This window comes from Falco biarmicus, chromosome 6, assembly GCF_023638135.1.
Source record: "Falco biarmicus isolate bFalBia1 chromosome 6, bFalBia1.pri, whole genome shotgun sequence".
Lineage (NCBI taxonomy): Eukaryota > Metazoa > Chordata > Aves > Falconiformes > Falconidae > Falco > Falco biarmicus.
In genome coordinates this window covers 90,400,849-90,420,304 of record NC_079293.1, presented here as the reverse complement: position 1 = coordinate 90,420,304, position 19,456 = coordinate 90,400,849, and the positions used below count along the sequence as shown (strand labels likewise).

The 19,456-nt window shown below is 48.5% G+C and overlaps 1 long non-coding RNA gene across 1 annotated transcript; it reads left to right on the top strand.

Moving 5' to 3' along the window:
* Positions 1-12,392: 12,392 nt before the first annotated feature.
* LOC130151883 (uncharacterized) lies at positions 12,393-17,468 on the top strand. The gene is made up of 2 exons (XR_008822786.1): positions 12,393-12,836; positions 17,085-17,468. It is a non-coding gene; the product is annotated as an uncharacterized LOC130151883 (long non-coding RNA).
* Positions 17,469-19,456: the final 1,988 nt, after the last annotated feature.

Here is a 19,456-nt window from a genome sequence, read left to right as displayed (position 1 = left end):
GTCCTTTGTGGCACAGGCGCAGGGGAGCGCTTCGCAGCACGGCCCCCAGAGCAGGCCGTCACCATGAGGCCCTGGAGGAGTGCTTCAGCTCGCCGCTCTGAAGGAGAGCATCCCCGCACAGCCCTCGAAGACTGCATCCGCATTTGGATTTTGGGGAATCATTCACCATTTCTAATGGTGGAGATGTGCAGCCAGGGGCTGTCTGGGAGCTCTCCACCATTATGGCTTTTGGGGAGACTTTTCTGCTTGGTTTGTTGTACAGTGCCTGGAATTGTTGGAGTGCCTGACGGCGCGGACTGGAGGAGTCCTTTGCAGCACAGCCCCAGAGGAGTGAATCGCTGTGTGACCCTGGAGAAGTGCTTTTCCTTGCCACCCTGGAGGAATGCATCACGGGGTGCCCCCAGAGGAATGCATCGGCATTTGGTTTGCGGGGAGTAATTTGCCATCTGTAAGTACGTGAATTCCCAGACCAGGGGCTTTTTTGCAGCTCTCCACTCTGGGGCTTCCTGGGATGCATCCACCCTGGGAGTTTTTTTGAAATGTTTCCCCCTTTGGATATCTTGAGCCCTTCATCCTGGTGCTGTTTTGGGTGCTCTCCACCCTGGAGAGCTTTTTGGAGCGCTTCACCGTTGTGGTTCTTGGGACCCCTTTAAGATTTGTTTGTTTTCTGGAATTGCGCAACACGAGAGGTTTTGGAGAGCTTTGCGGTGGGGCTGCGGGGAATCGCTTCACGGTCTGGCACCAGCATGGTGCTTTGCTGTGCAGTCCTTGAGAGGCGCATCAGCATTTGGCTTTTTGGAAGCAGTTTGGGATCTTTAATTTTGTACGTTTCCAGCCAGCGGGGGATTGGGAGGGCTCCACCCTGGGGCATTTTAGAGGGCGCCTGCCGTGGGCCTTTGGGGAGCTCTCCAGCCCGGGCTTTGTCAAACCGTTTCAACATTTGGATATTTGGGGCATTTCATTCTGGTGCTTTTTTGGATGCTCTCCACCCTGGAGAGCTTTTTGGAGCGCTTCACCATTTTTCGTTTTTGGGAGCCTTTTAAGTTTTGGTTGCTTTCTGGAATCCTACACTGCCTGGAACTTTTGGAGTTCTTTCAGGCTGCGTGGCGTTGCTTTGCAGATGGCCCCAGAGGAGCACGTCACAATGCAGCCCTGTTGGAGTGCTCCATTGTGACACCCTGGAGTTCTTCACCTCGCTGCCCTAGAGGAGTGCATCGCTGCGTGCCCCTTGGGGGTTGCATCAGCGTTTGGATTTCTGGGAGCTGTTCCCCAATTGCAACGTGGTAGATCTCCAGCCCCCGTTTGGAAGCTCTCTGCCATTTTGGTTTTTGGGAGACTTTTATGGTTGGGGTTTTTTGGGGAATTCTACAGCACCTGCAATTGTTGGCAGTTCCTCACGGCACAGCAGCGGGAGATCCTTTTGTGGTGCAGCCCCAGAGGAGCGTGTCACTGTGACCCTGGAGAAGCGTTTCACCTTGCCACCCTGGAAGAGCGTGTCAGCATTTGGTTTTGGGGGAGCAATTGGATGTTTCGAGTTGTGTAAATTTCCAGCCAGGGGGTTTTGGGAGCCCTGGTGCCTCTGGGAGCACTTTACCCTTTTAGGTTTTGGGAGCCCTGTAAGCTTTGTTTGTTTTCCGGAATTCTACAGTGCCTGGATTTTTGGAGTGCTTCGCGGTGTGGCCGTGGGGCATTGCTTCACGGCATGGCCCCAGGGGAGTGCTTCACTGTGCAGCCCTGCGGGTGTTCATCGCTGTGAGGCCCTGGAGGAGCGCTTCAGCTCGCCACCTGCCCTGGAGGAGTGCCTCACTGTGCGGCACTCAAAGATTGCATCCGCGTTTGGCTTTTTGGGTCTCGCTCACCATCTGTAATTTTGTGGATGTCCAGCCCGGGGGCTTTTGGGGAGCTATCCACCCTGCGGTTTTTTGGAGCACTTCACCAGTTGGTTTCTTTGGAGACCTTTTGAAGTTTGGCTTTTCCCTGGAATGCTGAAACAACCTGCCGTCCTTGGAGTGCTTCACTGTGTGGCCCCAGAGGAGTGCCTCACCGCCCAGCCCTTGAGGATTGCATCAGCATTTTGTCTTCTGGGAGTCCTTCGCTCTTTTCATCTCTGCATAGGTCCCTACCAGGGGGCTTTTGGAGAGCTCTCCACCGTTTTGGTTTCTGGAAGGCCTTTCAGGTTTGGTTCCTTTCTGGAATTCTCTTCGCGCCTGGCATTGTGTGAGTCCTTTGTGGCACAGGCGCAGGGGAGCGCTTCGCAGCACGGCCCCCAGAGCAGGCCGTCACCATGAGGCCCTGGAGGAGTGCTTCAGGTCGCCGCTCTGAAGGAGAGCATCCCCGCACAGCCCTCGAAGACTGCATCCGCATTTGGATTTTGGGGAATCATTCACCATTTCTAATGGTGGAGATGTGCAGCCAGGGGCTGTCTGGGAGCTCTCCACCATTATGGCTTTTGGGGAGACTTTTCTGCTTGGTTTGTTGTACAATGCCTGGAATTGTTGGAGTGCCTGACGGCGCGGACTGGAGGAGTCCTTTGCAGCACAGCCCCAGAGGAGTGAATCGCTGTGTGACCCTGGAGAAGTGCTTTTCCTTGCCACCCTGGAGGAATGCATCACGGGGTGCCCCCAGAGGAATGCATCGGCATTTGGTTTGCGGGGAGTAATTTGCCATCTGTAAGTACGTGAATTCCCAGACCAGGGGCTTTTTTGCAGCTCTCCACTCTGGGGCTTCCTGGGATGCATCCACCCTGGGAGTTTTTTTGAAATGTTTCTCCCTTTGGATATCTTGAGCCCTTCATCCTGGTGCTGTTTTGGGTGCTCTCCACCCTGGAGAGCTTTTTGGAGTGCTTCACCGTTGTGGTTCTTGGGACCCCTTTAAGATTTGTTTGTTTTCTGGAATTGCGCAACACGAGAGGTTTTGGAGAGCTTTGCGGTGGGGCTGCGGGGAATCGCTTCACGGTCTGGCACCAGCATGGTGCTTTGCTGTGCAGTCCTTGAGAGGCGCATCAGCATTTGGCTTTTTGGAAGCAGTTTGGGATCTTTAATTTTGTACGTTTCCAGCCAGCGGGGGATTGGGAGGGCTCCACCCTGGGGCATTTTAGAGGGCGCCTGCCGTGGGCCTTTGGGGAGCTCTCCAGCCCGGGCTTTGTCAAACCGTTTCAACATTTGGATATTTGGGGCATTTCATTCTGGTGCTTTTTTGGATGCTCTCCACCCTGGAGAGCTTTTTGGAGCGCTTCACCATTTTTCGTTTTTGGGAGCCTTTTAAGTTTTGGTTGCTTTCTGGAATCCTACACTGCCTGGAACTTTTGGAGTTCTTTCAGGCTGCGTGGCGTTGCTTTGCAGATGGCCCCAGAGGAGCACGTCACAATGCAGCCCTGTTGGAGTGCTCCATTGTGACACCCTGGAGTTCTTCACCTCGCTGCCCTAGAGGAGTGCATCGCTGCGTGCCCCTTGGGGGTTGCATCAGCGTTTGGATTTCTGGGAGCTGTTCCCCAATTGCAACGTGGTAGATCTCCAGCCCCCGTTTGGAAGCTCTCTGCCATTTTGGTTTTTGGGAGACTTTTATGGTTGGGGTTTTTCCGGGAATTCTACAGCACCTGCAATTGTTGGCAGTTCCTCACGGCACAGCAGCGGGAGATCCTTTTGTGGTGCAGCCCCAGAGGAGCGTGTCACTGTGACCCTGGAGAAGCGTTTCACCTTGCCACCCTGGAAGAGCGTGTCAGCATTTGGTTTTGGGGGAGCAATTGGATGTTTCGAGTTGTGTAAATTTCCAGCCAGGGGGTTTTGGGAGCCCTGGTGCCTCTGGGAGCACTTTACCCTTTTAGGTTTTGGGAGCCCTGTAAGCTTTGTTTGTTTTCCGGAATTCTACAGTGCCTGGATTTTTGGAGTGCTTCGCGGTGTGGCCGTGGGGCATTGCTTCACGGCATGGCCCCAGGGGAGTGCTTCACTGTGCAGCCCTGCGGGTGTTCATCGCTGTGAGGCCCTGGAGGAGCGCTTCAGCTCGCCACCTGCCCTGGAGGAGTGCCTCACTGTGCGGCACTCAAAGATTGCATCCGCGTTTGGCTTTTTGGGTCTCGCTCACCATCTGTAATTTTGTGGATGTCCAGCCCAGGGGCTTTTGGGGAGCTATCCACCCTGCGGTTTTTTGGAGCACTTCACCAGTTGGTTTCTTTGGAGACCTTTTGAAGTTTGGCTTTTCCCTGGAATGCTGAAACAACCTGCCGTCCTTGGAGTGCTTCACTGTGTGGCCCCAGAGGAGTGCCTCACCGCCCAGCCCTTGAGGATTGCATCAGCATTTTGTCTTCTGGGAGTCCTTCGCTCTTTTCATCTCTGCATAGGTCCCTACCAGGGGGCTTTTGGAGAGCTCTCCACCGTTTTGGTTTCTGGAAGGCCTTTCAGGTTTGGTTCCTTTCTGGAATTCTCTTCGCGCCTGGCATTGTGTGAGTCCTTTGTGGCACAGGCGCAGGGGAGCGCTTCGCAGCACGGCCCCCAGAGCAGGCCGTCACCATGAGGCCCTGGAGGAGTGCTTCAGCTCGCCGCTCTGAAGGAGAGCATCCCCGCACAGCCCTCGAAGACTGCATCCGCATTTGGATTTTGGGGAATCATTCACCATTTCTAATGGTGGAGATGTGCAGCCAGGGGCTGTCTGGGAGCTCTCCACCATTATGGCTTTTGGGGAGACTTTTCTGCTTGGTTTGTTGTACAATGCCTGGAATTGTTGGAGTGCCTGACGGCGCGGACTGGAGGAGTCCTTTGCAGCACAGCCCCAGAGGAGTGAATCGCTGTGTGACCCTGGAGAAGTGCTTTTCCTTGCCACCCTGGAGGAATGCATCACGGGGTGCCCCCAGAGGAATGCATCGGCATTTGGTTTGCGGGGAGTAATTTGCCATCTGTAAGTACGTGAATTCCCAGACCAGGGGCTTTTTTGGAGCTCTCCACTCTGGGGCTTCCTGGGATGCACCCACCCTGGGAGTTTTTTTGAAATGTTTCCCCCTTTGGATATCTTGAGCCCTTCATCCTGGTGCTGTTTTGGGTGCTCTCCACCCTGGAGAGCTTTTTGGAGCGCTTCACCGTTGTGGTTCTTGGGACCCCTTTAAGATTTGTTTGTTTTCTGGAATTGCGCAACACGAGAGGTTTTGGAGAGCTTTGCGGTGGGGCTGCGGGGAATCGCTTCACGGTCTGGCACCAGCATGGTGCTTTGCTGTGCAGTCCTTGAGAGGCGCATCAGCATTTGGCTTTTTGGAAGCAGTTTGGGATCTTTAATTTTGTACGTTTCCAGCCAGCGGGGGATTGGGAGGGCTCCACCCTGGGGCATTTTAGAGGGCGCCTGCCGTGGGCCTTTGGGGAGCTCTCCAGCCCGGGCTTTGTCAAACCGTTTCAACATTTGGATATTTGGGGCATTTCATTCTGGTGCTTTTTTGGATGCTCTCCACCCTGGAGAGCTTTTTGGAGCGCTTCACCATTTTTCGTTTTTGGGAGCCTTTTAAGTTTTGGTTGCTTTCTGGAATCCTACACTGCCTGGAACTTTTGGAGTTCTTTCAGGCTGCGTGGCGTTGCTTTGCAGATGGCCCCAGAGGAGCACGTCACAATGCAGCCCTGTTGGAGTGCTCCATTGTGACACCCTGGAGTTCTTCACCTCGCTGCCCTAGAGGAGTGCATCGCTGCGTGCCCCTTGGGGGTTGCATCAGCGTTTGGATTTCTGGGAGCTGTTCCCCATTTGCAACGTGGTAGATCTCCAGCCCCCGTTTGGAAGCTCTCTGCCATTTTGGTTTTTGGGAGACTTTTATGGTTGGGGTTTTTCCGGGAATTCTACAGCACCTGCAATTGTTGGCAGTTCCTCACGGCACAGCAGCGGGAGATCCTTTTGTGGTGCAGCCCCAGAGGAGCGTGTCACTGTGACCCTGGAGAAGCGTTTCACCTTGCCACCCTGGAAGAGCGTGTCAGCATTTGGTTTTGGGGGAGCAATTGGATGTTTCGAGTTGTGTAAATTTCCAGCCAGGGGGTTTTGGGAGCCCTGGTGCCTCTGGGAGCACTTTACCCTTTTAGGTTTTGGGAGCCCTGTAAGCTTTGTTTGTTTTCCGGAATTCTACAGTGCCTGGATTTTTGGAGTGCTTCGCGGTGTGGCCGTGGGGCATTGCTTCACGGCATGGCCCCAGGGGAGTGCTTCACTGTGCAGCCCTGCGGGTGTTCATCGCTGTGAGGCCCTGGAGGAGCGCTTCAGCTCGCCACCTGCCCTGGAGGAGTGCCTCACTGTGCGGCACTCAAAGATTGCATCCGCGTTTGGCTTTTTGGGTCTCGCTCACCATCTGTAATTTTGTGGATGTCCAGCCCGGGGGCTTTTGGGGAGCTATCCACCCTGCGGTTTTTTGGAGCACTTCACCAGTTGGTTTCTTTGGAGACCTTTTGAAGTTTGGCTTTTCCCTGGAATGCTGAAACAACCTGCCGTCCTTGGAGTGCTTCACTGTGTGGCCCCAGAGGAGTGCCTCACCGCCCAGCCCTTGAGGATTGCATCAGCATTTTGTCTTCTGGGAGTCCTTCGCTCTTTTCATCTCTGCATAGGTCCCTACCAGGGGGCTTTTGGAGAGCTCTCCACCGTTTTGGTTTCTGGAAGGCCTTTCAGGTTTGGTTCCTTTCTGGAATTCTCTTCGCGCCTGGCATTGTGTGAGTCCTTTGTGGCACAGGCGCAGGGGAGCGCTTCGCAGCACGGCCCCCAGAGCAGGCCGTCACCATGAGGCCCTGGAGGAGTGCTTCAGCTCGCCGCTCTGAAGGAGAGCATCCCCGCACAGCCCTCGAAGACTGCATCCGCATTTGGATTTTGGGGAATCATTCACCATTTCTAATGGTGGAGATGTGCAGCCAGGGGCTGTCTGGGAGCTCTCCACCATTATGGCTTTTGGGGAGACTTTTCTGCTTGGTTTGTTGTACAATGCCTGGAATTGTTGGAGTGCCTGACGGCGCGGACTGGAGGAGTCCTTTGCAGCACAGCCCCAGAGGAGTGAATCGCTGTGTGACCCTGGAGAAGTGCTTTTCCTTGCCACCCTGGAGGAATGCATCACCGGGTGCCCCCAGAGGAATGCATCGGCATTTGGTTTGCGGGGAGTAATTTGCCATCTGTAAGTACGTGAATTCCCAGACCAGGGGCTTTTTTGCAGCTCTCCACTCTGGGGCTTCCTGGGATGCATCCACCCTGGGAGTTTTTTTGAAATGTTTCCCCCTTTGGATATCTTGAGCCCTTCATCCTGGTGCTGTTTTGGGTGCTCTCCACCCTGGAGAGCTTTTTGGAGCGCTTCACCGTTGTGGTTCTTGGGACCCCTTTAAGATTTGTTTGTTTTCTGGAATTGCGCAACACGAGAGGTTTTGGAGAGCTTTGCGGTGGGGCTGCGGGGAATCGCTTCACGGTCTGGCACCAGCATGGTGCTTTGCTGTGCAGTCCTTGAGAGGCGCATCAGCATTTGGCTTTTTGGAAGCAGTTTGGGATCTTTAATTTTGTACGTTTCCAGCCAGCGGGGGATTGGGAGGGCTCCACCCTGGGGCATTTTAGAGGGCGCCTGCCGTGGGCCTTTGGGGAGCTCTCCAGCCCGGGCTTTGTCAAACCGTTTCAACATTTGGATATTTGGGGCATTTCATTCTGGTGCTTTTTTGGATGCTCTCCACCCTGGAGAGCTTTTTGGAGCGCTTCACCATTTTTCGTTTTTGGGAGCCTTTTAAGTTTTGGTTGCTTTCTGGAATCCTACACTGCCTGGAACTTTTGGAGTTCTTTCAGGCTGCGTGGCGTTGCTTTGCAGATGGCCCCAGAGGAGCACGTCACAATGCAGCCCTGTTGGAGTGCTCCATTGTGACACCCTGGAGTTCTTCACCTCGCTGCCCTAGAGGAGTGCATCGCTGCGTGCCCCTTGGGGGTTGCATCAGCGTTTGGATTTCTGGGAGCTGTTCCCCAATTGCAACGTGGTAGATCTCCAGCCCCCGTTTGGAAGCTCTCTGCCATTTTGGTTTTTGGGAGACTTTTATGGTTGGGGTTTTTCCGGGAATTCTACAGCACCTGCAATTGTTGGCAGTTCCTCACGGCACAGCAGCGGGAGATCCTTTTGTGGTGCAGCCCCAGAGGAGCGTGTCACTGTGACCCTGGAGAAGCGTTTCACCTTGCCACCCTGGAAGAGCGTGTCAGCATTTGGTTTTGGGGGAGCAATTGGATGTTTCGAGTTGTGTAAATTTCCAGCCAGGGGGTTTTGGGAGCCCTGGTGCCTCTGGGAGCACTTTACCCTTTTAGGTTTTGGGAGCCCTGTAAGCTTTGTTTGTTTTCTGGAATTCTACAGTGCCTGGATTTTTGGAGTGCTTCGCGGTGTGGCCGTGGGGCATTGCTTCACGGCATGGCCCCAGGGGAGTGCTTCACTGTGCAGCCCTGCGGGTGTTCATCGCTGTGAGGCCCTGGAGGAGCGCTTCAGCTCGCCACCTGCCCTGGAGGAGTGCCTCACTGTGCGGCACTCAAAGATTGCATCCGCGTTTGGCTTTTTGGGTCTCGCTCACCATCTGTAATTTTGTGGATGTCCAGCCCGGGGGCTTTTGGGGAGCTATCCACCCTGCGGTTTTTTGGAGCACTTCACCAGTTGGTTTCTTTGGAGACCTTTTGAAGTTTGGCTTTTCCCTGGAATGCTGAAACAACCTGCCGTCCTTGGAGTGCTTCACTGTGTGGCCCCAGAGGAGTGCCTCACCGCCCAGCCCTTGAGGATTGCATCAGCATTTTGTCTTCTGGGAGTCCTTCGCTCTTTTCATCTCTGCATAGGTCCCTACCAGGGGGCTTTTGGAGAGCTCTCCACCGTTTTGGTTTCTGGAAGGCCTTTCAGGTTTGGTTCCTTTCTGGAATTCTCTTCGCGCCTGGCATTGTGTGAGTCCTTTGTGGCACAGGCGCAGGGGAGCGCTTCGCAGCACGGCCCCCAGAGCAGGCCGTCACCATGAGGCCCTGGAGGAGTGCTTCAGCTCGCCGCTCTGAAGGAGAGCATCCCCGCACAGCCCTCGAAGACTGCATCCGCATTTGGATTTTGGGGAATCATTCACCATTTCTAATGGTGGAGATGTGCAGCCAGGGGCTGTCTGGGAGCTCTCCACCATTATGGCTTTTGGGGAGACTTTTCTGCTTGGTTTGTTGTACAATGCCTGGAATTGTTGGAGTGCCTGACGGCGCGGACTGGAGGAGTCCTTTGCAGCACAGCCCCAGAGGAGTGAATCGCTGTGTGACCCTGGAGAAGTGCTTTTCCTTGCCACCCTGGAGGAATGCATCACGGGGTGCCCCCAGAGGAATGCATCGGCATTTGGTTTGCGGGGAGTAATTTGCCATCTGTAAGTACGTGAATTCCCAGACCAGGGGCTTTTTTGCAGCTCTCCACTCTGGGGCTTCCTGGGATGCATCCACCCTGGGAGTTTTTTTGAAATGTTTCTCCCTTTGGATATCTTGAGCCCTTCATCCTGGTGCTGTTTTGGGTGCTCTCCACCCTGGAGAGCTTTTTGGAGTGCTTCACCGTTGTGGTTCTTGGGACCCCTTTAAGATTTGTTTGTTTTCTGGAATTGCGCAACACGAGAGGTTTTGGAGAGCTTTGCGGTGGGGCTGCGGGGAATCGCTTCACGGTCTGGCACCAGCATGGTGCTTTGCTGTGCAGTCCTTGAGAGGCGCATCAGCATTTGGCTTTTTGGAAGCAGTTTGGGATCTTTAATTTTGTACGTTTCCAGCCAGCGGGGGATTGGGAGGGCTCCACCCTGGGGCATTTTAGAGGGCGCCTGCCGTGGGCCTTTGGGGAGCTCTCCAGCCCGGGCTTTGTCAAACCGTTTCAACATTTGGATATTTGGGGCATTTCATTCTGGTGCTTTTTTGGATGCTCTCCACCCTGGAGAGCTTTTTGGAGCGCTTCACCATTTTTCGTTTTTGGGAGCCTTTTAAGTTTTGGTTGCTTTCTGGAATCCTACACTGCCTGGAACTTTTGGAGTTCTTTCAGGCTGCGTGGCGTTGCTTTGCAGATGGCCCCAGAGGAGCACGTCACAATGCAGCCCTGTTGGAGTGCTCCATTGTGACACCCTGGAGTTCTTCACCTCGCTGCCCTAGAGGAGTGCATCGCTGCGTGCCCCTTGGGGGTTGCATCAGCGTTTGGATTTCTGGGAGCTGTTCCCCATTTGCAACGTGGTAGATCTCCAGCCCCCGTTTGGAAGCTCTCTGCCATTTTGGTTTTTGGGAGACTTTTATGGTTGGGGTTTTTCCGGGAATTCTACAGCACCTGCAATTGTTGGCAGTTCCTCACGGCACAGCAGCGGGAGATCCTTTTGTGGTGCAGCCCCAGAGGAGCGTGTCACTGTGACCCTGGAGAAGCGTTTCACCTTGCCACCCTGGAAGAGCGTGTCAGCATTTGGTTTTGGGGGAGCAATTGGATGTTTCGAGTTGTGTAAATTTCCAGCCAGGGGGTTTTGGGAGCCCTGGTGCCTCTGGGAGCACTTTACCCTTTTAGGTTTTGGGAGCCCTGTAAGCTTTGTTTGTTTTCCGGAATTCTACAGTGCCTGGATTTTTGGAGTGCTTCGCGGTGTGGCCGTGGGGCATTGCTTCACGGCATGGCCCCAGGGGAGTGCTTCACTGTGCAGCCCTGCGGGTGTTCATCGCTGTGAGGCCCTGGAGGAGCGCTTCAGCTCGCCACCTGCCCTGGAGGAGTGCCTCACTGTGCGGCACTCAAAGATTGCATCCGCGTTTGGCTTTTTGGGTCTCGCTCACCATCTGTAATTTTGTGGATGTCCAGCCCAGGGGCTTTTGGGGAGCTATCCACCCTGCGGTTTTTTGGAGCACTTCACCAGTTGGTTTCTTTGGAGACCTTTTGAAGTTTGGCTTTTCCCTGGAATGCTGAAACAACCTGCCGTCCTTGGAGTGCTTCACTGTGTGGCCCCAGAGGAGTGCCTCACCGCCCAGCCCTTGAGGATTGCATCAGCATTTTGTCTTCTGGGAGTCCTTCGCTCTTTTCATCTCTGCATAGGTCCCTACCAGGGGGCTTTTGGAGAGCTCTCCACCGTTTTGGTTTCTGGAAGGCCTTTCAGGTTTGGTTCCTTTCTGGAATTCTCTTCACGCCTGGCATTGTGTGAGTCCTTTGTGGCACAGGCGCAGGGGAGCGCTTCGCAGCACGGCCCCCAGAGCAGGCCGTCACCATGAGGCCCTGGAGGAGTGCTTCAGCTCGCCGCTCTGAAGGAGAGCATCCCCGCACAGCCCTCGAAGACTGCATCCGCATTTGGATTTTGGGGAATCATTCACCATTTCTAATGGTGGAGATGTGCAGCCAGGGGCTGTCTGGGAGCTCTCCACCATTATGGCTTTTGGGGAGACTTTTCTGCTTGGTTTGTTGTACAATGCCTGGAATTGTTGGAGTGCCTGACGGCGCGGACTGGAGGAGTCCTTTGCAGCACAGCCCCAGAGGAGTGAATCGCTGTGTGACCCTGGAGAAGTGCTTTTCCTTGCCACCCTGGAGGAATGCATCACCGGGTGCCCCCAGAGGAATGCATCGGCATTTGGTTTGCGGGGAGTAATTTGCCATCTGTAAGTACGTGAATTCCCAGACCAGGGGCTTTTTTGGAGCTCTCCACTCTGGGGCTTCCTGGGATGCATCCACCCTGGGAGTTTTTTTGAAATGTTTCCCCCTTTGGATATCTTGAGCCCTTCATCCTGGTGCTGTTTTGGGTGCTCTCCACCCTGGAGAGCTTTTTGGAGCGCTTCACCGTTGTGGTTCTTGGGACCCCTTTAAGATTTGTTTGTTTTCTGGAATTGCGCAACACGAGAGGTTTTGGAGAGCTTTGCGGTGGGGCTGCGGGGAATCGCTTCACGGTCTGGCACCAGCATGGTGCTTTGCTGTGCAGTCCTTGAGAGGCGCATCAGCATTTGGCTTTTTGGAAGCAGTTTGGGATCTTTAATTTTGTACGTTTCCAGCCAGCGGGGGATTGGGAGGGCTCCACCCTGGGGCATTTTAGAGGGCGCCTGCCGTTGTTATCGATTTGTTAATAAGTTAAGATTGATTGACTTTGATTTATTATTTGATTTTATAGAATTATTTTATAGAATAGCAATATAGAAGGATAAAAATATATTTTGAGGAAACTTATAATTGCTCAGTAAAAGCTGCTATGAGACCCTCTGTACATCCTGTACCAAGGCCAGAAGAATGAGCTGGAGTCATTGTTGAAACTTAGGTAATAATTTAGGGTTTGAAAGGTTTCTTTGTATCTGACCAGTCTTCTGTATGTAGAAAGTGTATTGAGATGTCAGAATATGCGATTAATGGAAATTGGGAAGAGTCGATTGGAACAGCTTGTAGTTGCCTGCCAAGAAACCGTGAACTTTAGGAAAAGGTAATTCCGGCAGGGGGAGATGGCGACCACCGACTCACATACCACCTACCCAAATTGTACCCCAGACCCATTTCTAGACCTTTGTAAGCTCTACTGCACAGCATCGGATATAGGAGGAGAGTATGTTAATGATTTACTGGAAATATTATGATTATGTATGAATATTTAATGAATATGAATGAGTATGTTCTATATATGGTGTCTGATTTTGAGACTTGGTGTGCGTTGATCGTGAGAGGACTCGCTCACGCACCCGGCTGTCAGTAAAGAAGTGTCTGCTTATCTACATCACATTGGTGTCAATAAGTTCTTCATTCCGAGATTTCGGTAACAGTTTTGGCGACCCAGATGGGACCTCGCTGAAGGAGACCGGAGGAGTCGGGGACCTGATCGGTTCCAGCCGGCACCGAGGATTTCTCGGGGATACCCATCGATCCCCGATCCGTAAGGCTTTTAGCGACGTTCCCTGGATTTTTGGTAAGACACTTCTTTTTTCAATTGTAGTAAGTGGGTTGGAGTCCCACTAAAGTAAGTAAGTAAGTGCACTAGAGGAAGTGGGTAGGAGTCCCACTATAATAAGTGTATGGTAAGGAGTGGGTTGGAGTCCCACTGAGTAAGTCTGCCTGTCAGAGGCGGTGAAAGAGCTGCGCAGGGTAGGACTAGGAGTCTGCCCGTAAGACATAAGCGAAAGCTATTGCAGGGTTGGACTAAAAGGATCCTTGTGGAAGTGGAAGCCTAGGCGTCTGCCCATAAGACATAAGCGAAAGCTATTGCAGGGTTGGACAAAAGTGTAGACAAGAGAAACTATATGCTATAGTGTTCTCTAAGGTAGTGCCTCTAACAAGAAGTTAGAAGAAGTTTTTGGGGTTTTTTGTTGTTTTGTGAGTTTGTGTATTAAGAAGAAAATTAAGAGGTATAATATTGTGTTATATGCTTGTTTAAAGTAACTGTGGGAAAGTGTGAGTGTGGCTGTAAGGGTGAGACATGTAATTGAGAACGAAAGCGAGTGTGGAGCGTGGATCCGTGGATCGGAGTGACAGAGTTGAATAATTGTGTATTGTACTGTGAGTAATTACACCATGGCAACTAAGTTAACTCGGTTGTTTAAAAGTAAAAGCATGGGTAATCTTGCTGTAAATGACAAAATCCCCAAAAATTCTTTGTTGGGATGTTTATTGGCACATTGGGGAAATTTACAGGATGATCTGCAAAAGAGCCAGATGATTGAGTATTGTAATAATTTGAGTATTGTAATAATTGGTGGCCTTTGTGTATATTGGATGATCAGGAAAAGTGGCCCATGAATGGGACACTGAATTATAACACTATTTTGCAGTTAATGCTGTATTGTAAAGGAGAAGGGAAATGGAATAAAATGCCAGATGTGGATTTGTTCTTTTACTTAAGACAAAGAAAGAATTGGCAGGATGAATGTAAGCTAACTATTAGAGATAATTTGGTAATGGCTATAACTTCTGATAATAAGAAAGTGGAAAAAAATGTTGTTCAAATTGTGAGATTGGGAGTGGATACAGGAGCAACATTTTTTTATTAAATACCTGTAAAGGAAAAATTGGAACAAAAACAGGCCATTCCTGCAACCCCTGGATTTGAAATTTGGAAATAAGATAATTACACATGAATTTTTGTATGTACCAGAATGTCTGATACCCTTCTTAGGAAGAGATTTGTTATCCAAATTAAATGCACAAATTGTTTTTGACGAAGAACTTTTCTTGAAAATACCTGAGTCAAAAATGGGAGAAATCTTGGTGATATAAGAAAAAGTAAAGGAACAAGAAATTCCACCGGAGGTGGATTTGGCAGTGATCCCTACTGTATGGGAAACAAATATTCCCGGTAAATCGAAACTAGCAGAACCTGTTAAAATAGATCTGAAGGAAGGCGCAGGAACAGTGAGAATTAAACAATATCCAATCAAAACGGAAGTGAGACAGGAATTAAAGAAATTGATTGATAAATTTTTGGAGTATAAAATTTTGGAAGAATGTGAATCTGAGTATAATACTCCTATTTTACCAGTCAGAAAACCTTCGGGTGAATATAGACTGGTACAAGACTTGAGAGCAGTAAATCAAATAGTTAAGGATATTTATCCTGTAGTAGCAAACCCTTATACACTGTTAACAGCATTGAGGGAGACTTATCAGTGGTTTACAGTGCTTGGTTTAAAAGATGCTTTCTTTTGTATACCTTTGGAAAAGGGAAGCAGAAAACTGTTTGCTTTTGAATGGGAAAATCCTCAAACCGGGTGAAAGATGCAGTTGACATGGACTAGATTACCCCAAGGATTTAAAAACAGTCCAACTATTTTTGGAAATCAATTAGCAAAGGAACTTAAAATCTGGAAACAGGATAAATCAAGACCTGGGCGTTTACTTTTACAATATGTGGATGATATATTGATTGTTACAGAAGAAAGATTTATTTGTATACAGGTGACTATTGACCTCTTGAATTTCCTGGGACTAAATGGGTACAAGGTATCCAGGAAGAAAGCCCAGATAGCCTGCCAGACTGTGATATATCTGGGCTTTGAGATTTCAAAAGGACAACGACAATTAGGAAAAGATCGCAAAGAAGCTATTTGTGGTATACCTGAGCCGAGAAATATTCATGAACTCAGAGCATTTTTGGGAATGACTGGGTGGTGTCGCCTTTGGATCACGAACTATGGGCTAATAGCTAAACCGCTGTGCGAGGCCCAAAAGAACTCTCCCTTTGTATGGGGCCCACAACAACAAAAGGCTTTTGTAGAGTTGAAACGTGCCCTAATGTCTGCACCTGCCTTGGGACTGCCGGATCTAACCAAAGATTTCCAGCTGTTTGTACATGAAAGACAACACCTTGCACCGGGCGTGTTAACCCAGAGGACAGGAAGCTGGAAGCGACCAGTCGGATATTTCTCTAAACAACTGGACACAGTGAGTAAAGGGTGGCCAAACTGCCTTTGAGCAGTGGCCGCAACAGTGATGCTCATACAAGAAGCTCGGAAATTGACTTTGGGAAGAACAATAACAGTCTATGTCCCACACATGGTGATAACTGTCCTAGAACAGAAGGGGGGACACTGGCTGTCTCCCAGCCGAATGATGAAGTACCAGGTGGTATTGACTGAACAAGATGATGTGATTCTAAAGGCAACTAACCTGGTAAATCCTGCAGTGTTTTTAAGTTCCATACAGGAAGAAGGACGACTGGAACATGATTGCTTGGCTGCCATCGAGTATGTTTATTCCAGTCGTGAGGATCTGAAGGATGTGCCATTGGGGCGACCAGACTGGGAATTGTATACTGATGGAAGCAGCTTCATGGAACAAGGAGTCCGATACGCCGGATATGCGGTAACAACAGAGACTACAGTTATAGAAGCAGGAGCATTGGCGAGTACCACATCAGCCCAAAAGGCGGAACTCATCGCTTTAATTCGAGCCTTAGAACTAAGCAAAGACAGGAGAGTAAATATCTGGACTGATTCAAAATATGCCTTTGGGGTAGTGCATGTCCATGGAGCCTTGTGGAAAGAGAGGGGGTTATTGTCCTCTCAGGGATCAAACATTAAGCATCAAACAGAAATTTTACGATTATTGCAAGCAGTTCAAAAGCCAGATCAAGTAGCAATCATGCACTGTAAGGCACATCAGATTGGGAATACAAAATAATAGCTGGGAATAATTTAGCTGATAGAACAGCAAAAAAGGTAGCAAAGAAACAAGCATTGCAAATGGCAATAATTCCTTCTAAAACAGTAACCCTTCCTAGGGAAAAACCGAGATATTCAGAGGAAGATGACAAATTGGGTCAGTTATTAAATGCTAAGAAAAACTTAGCGGGATGGTGGGTAACTCCTAATGGACAGGTAGTAATTCCACCTCTTGTGATGAGAGAGATAATTCAAACGAGACACCAAGAATGTCACTGGGGAGCAGAAGCCTTAGTAACATCTTTACGAAAGCAAGTAATATCAGTTAAGATGTCGGGAATAGCTAAAATGGTAACTGCAAAGTGTGAAGTATGTTTGAAAAATAATCCAGTGATTAAGAAAAAGGTTCAAATGGGTAGACTGAAATCTGGTGTAGAACCTGGAGATTATTGGCAAGTAGATTTCTCAGAGCTACCCAGACAAAATGGGTACCGGTACATCCTGGTAGGGGTTGATACTTTTACAGGATGGCCAGAAGCCCTTCCCTGTCGCACCACACAAGCAAAAAGAGGTTGTGAAGTGGTTATTACAAGAAATAATTCCAACATTTGGAGTTCCTATTGGAATTTCCTCTGACAGAGGTCCACACTTTGTTGCTGAAGTAGTCCAAAGTGTTAGCAAAGTATTGGGTATTAATTGGGATTTACATGCGTCTTGGAGACCACAATCTAGTGGGAAAGTGGAAAGGATGAATCAAACTTTGAAACGACAAATAAGTAAAATTTGTCAAGAAACCAGTCTAAAGTGGCCTCAGGCGCTTCCATTGGCATTATTATGAATCAGGGTACAGCCAAAGAGTGGAACCTCAGTCAGTCCTTATGAATTATTATATGGAAAAACATATGAGTCTCCAGAACCAAATCTAAACATACATGTAAAAGGAAAACAAGATGTGTATAACTATTTGCTTTTTCTAAGGAAAACTTTGGCTGCAATTTGGAGTGCAGTAATTTGGAATAGACCTTTATTCCAGGAAAATTCAGTGCATGATTTCCAACCAGGAGACTATGTCTATGTGAAGACCTGGACCTCCGAACCTTTGCAGGAGCACTGGAGAGGACCTTTCCAGATACTGTTAACCACTTTTACAGCTATCAAAATTGCAGAATCAGATGCTTGGATACATTATACTCGAGTGAAGAAAGCACCTACTTCGTGGAAGATTGTGAATCGTGACCCAGAGACTTTAAAATTGACTTTGAAACATGTCTAATTTTTCATATCAGGTTACGATTGGTTTTTGGATTTTATTTTGGTCGGTAGTGTTGGTGGGATCATGGGCTGACTTGGTGGACAGGAACAAAAGACAAATAGAAACAGAACAAGTAATTGACATTCCCAAACAAATGGCTGAGGAAAATTTGATGGTAGGATTGATTAAAGAATATGCCAATTTACAAAACGTCACGCAGATCACTGCTTGTTTGCCAATACCGAGGGCAGTAGGTGAATCTATTCTATGGGGAATTTTAACTATGAATTTGACTAATCTGGAACATAAAAATGAAACCACCTATTGTGAACAAAGGCCAGTGACTCAATGGTATGAGCAAATGAAAGTCATTAGAAAACAGTGGAAAACTCCAGGTAGTCTGGCGGATTGTGAAAAATTGTTAAATTATGTTTTTACTAAAATAGGGAGATTTAAGACTGTGGGATGGTGTTCTTATGATGAACAATTTAAAACCAATGTGAGCAAAGGTGTCATGGAATGGAAGTGTAACGAAACTGGCCAAAGTACCCAATTAGTAGAACAGTGGGACTCTATATGGTCTATGTCCATATTTTCCCATTTTCAGTATATGGCAAGAACTTCTTGGTGTTTTACCTGGGATGGAAAAGTTTGTTTCAGTATTACCCTGGGTTGATGATAGGTCAACTACATCGGGAGAGAAGGAAAATAAAATAGTGCCATGGTGGAAATGTGAAAAAGTGTATGATTGCAGTAATGCAGACTTAGTAATCCAAAGAGTTCCTCCGTAGGCCACTGTTTTAAAATATGGTTGTTTTTGTCGAGGTCTTAAGAACACTCTCAATTTAACCAGCACTTTTACAGTTAGGAAAGGAACTTTGTTTAGTTGTAGTAAAACTACTATTTGAAGTCCAGGACATTTAGTTTGGGCATTAAGTGATGGAACCTGGACCACACATTTACCATTAGATGGTAAGGTGAAACATATTACTTTAGGCATGCCAACATTGTGTCCAATTCGGAAGAAATCACCATTTAAAGGATCCTTAGAGAATTTAGAATTGAAACGAATAAAGAGATCTGAGACAAATGATGATACTTGGAATGAACCATTTACAGGAGTGAAAACTGGTTGTGCACTTGAATCACTTTTAAATCCTATAGCTTCATATAGAAACAGAGCATGGCTCTATCAGTTAATTGGCCAAGTGGAAAAATTAGCAACAGTTAACCAAAAGGGGTTTAAGGAATTGAATGTACAATTACAGGCGACCTCCAGAATGACTTTACAAAATAGAATGGCACTAGATATGCTCCTACTTAAAGAACATGGAGTATGTGGATATCTCAAGGATAAATTGGACCACTGTTGTATCCACATTCCAAATGTCACTCAGGATGTGGAATGTGATCTAGACCTATTAGGAAAAATTGAAAAAGAAACTGAAACAATTCAAAAGGATATGTCAGAAGATTGGCTTGGGAAAATTTTTAACAAACTGGGATGGAATTTGAACTCTTGGATACAATCTATAATTAAAACTTTGTTTCTGTTACTAATTGTCTTTTTGATGAGCATGCTAGTATATGCATGTTTGAAGAAACAGTTTACCAATAGAATTGCAGTCAATCGTATGATTGAGAGAAGTACCAACTATTTTATCAAGACATGATCCATCACCAAAATATGTTGAAACAAAAGATATATGAATAATGTGAAAGTATTGAAATAATGATTTTCAACACTTTCAAAAGGGGGAAATGTTATCGATTTGTTAATAACTTAAGATTGATTGACTTTATTTGGTTGATTATTTGATTTTATAGAATTATTTTATAGAATAGCAATATAGAAGGATAAAAATATATTTTGAGGAAACTTATAACTGCTCAGTAAAAGCTGCTATGAGACCCTCTGTACATCCTGTACCAAGGCCAGAAGAATGAGCTGGAGTCATTGTTGAAACTTAGGTAATAATTTAGGGTTTGAAAGGTTTCTTTGTATCTGACCAGTCTTCTGTATGTAGAAAGTGCATTGAGATGTCAGAATATGCGATTAATGGAAACGGGGAAGAGTCGACTGGAACAGCTTCCAAGAAACCATGAACTTTAGGAAAAGGTAATTCCGGCAGGGGGAGATGGCGACCACCGACTCACATACCACCTACCCAAATCGTACCC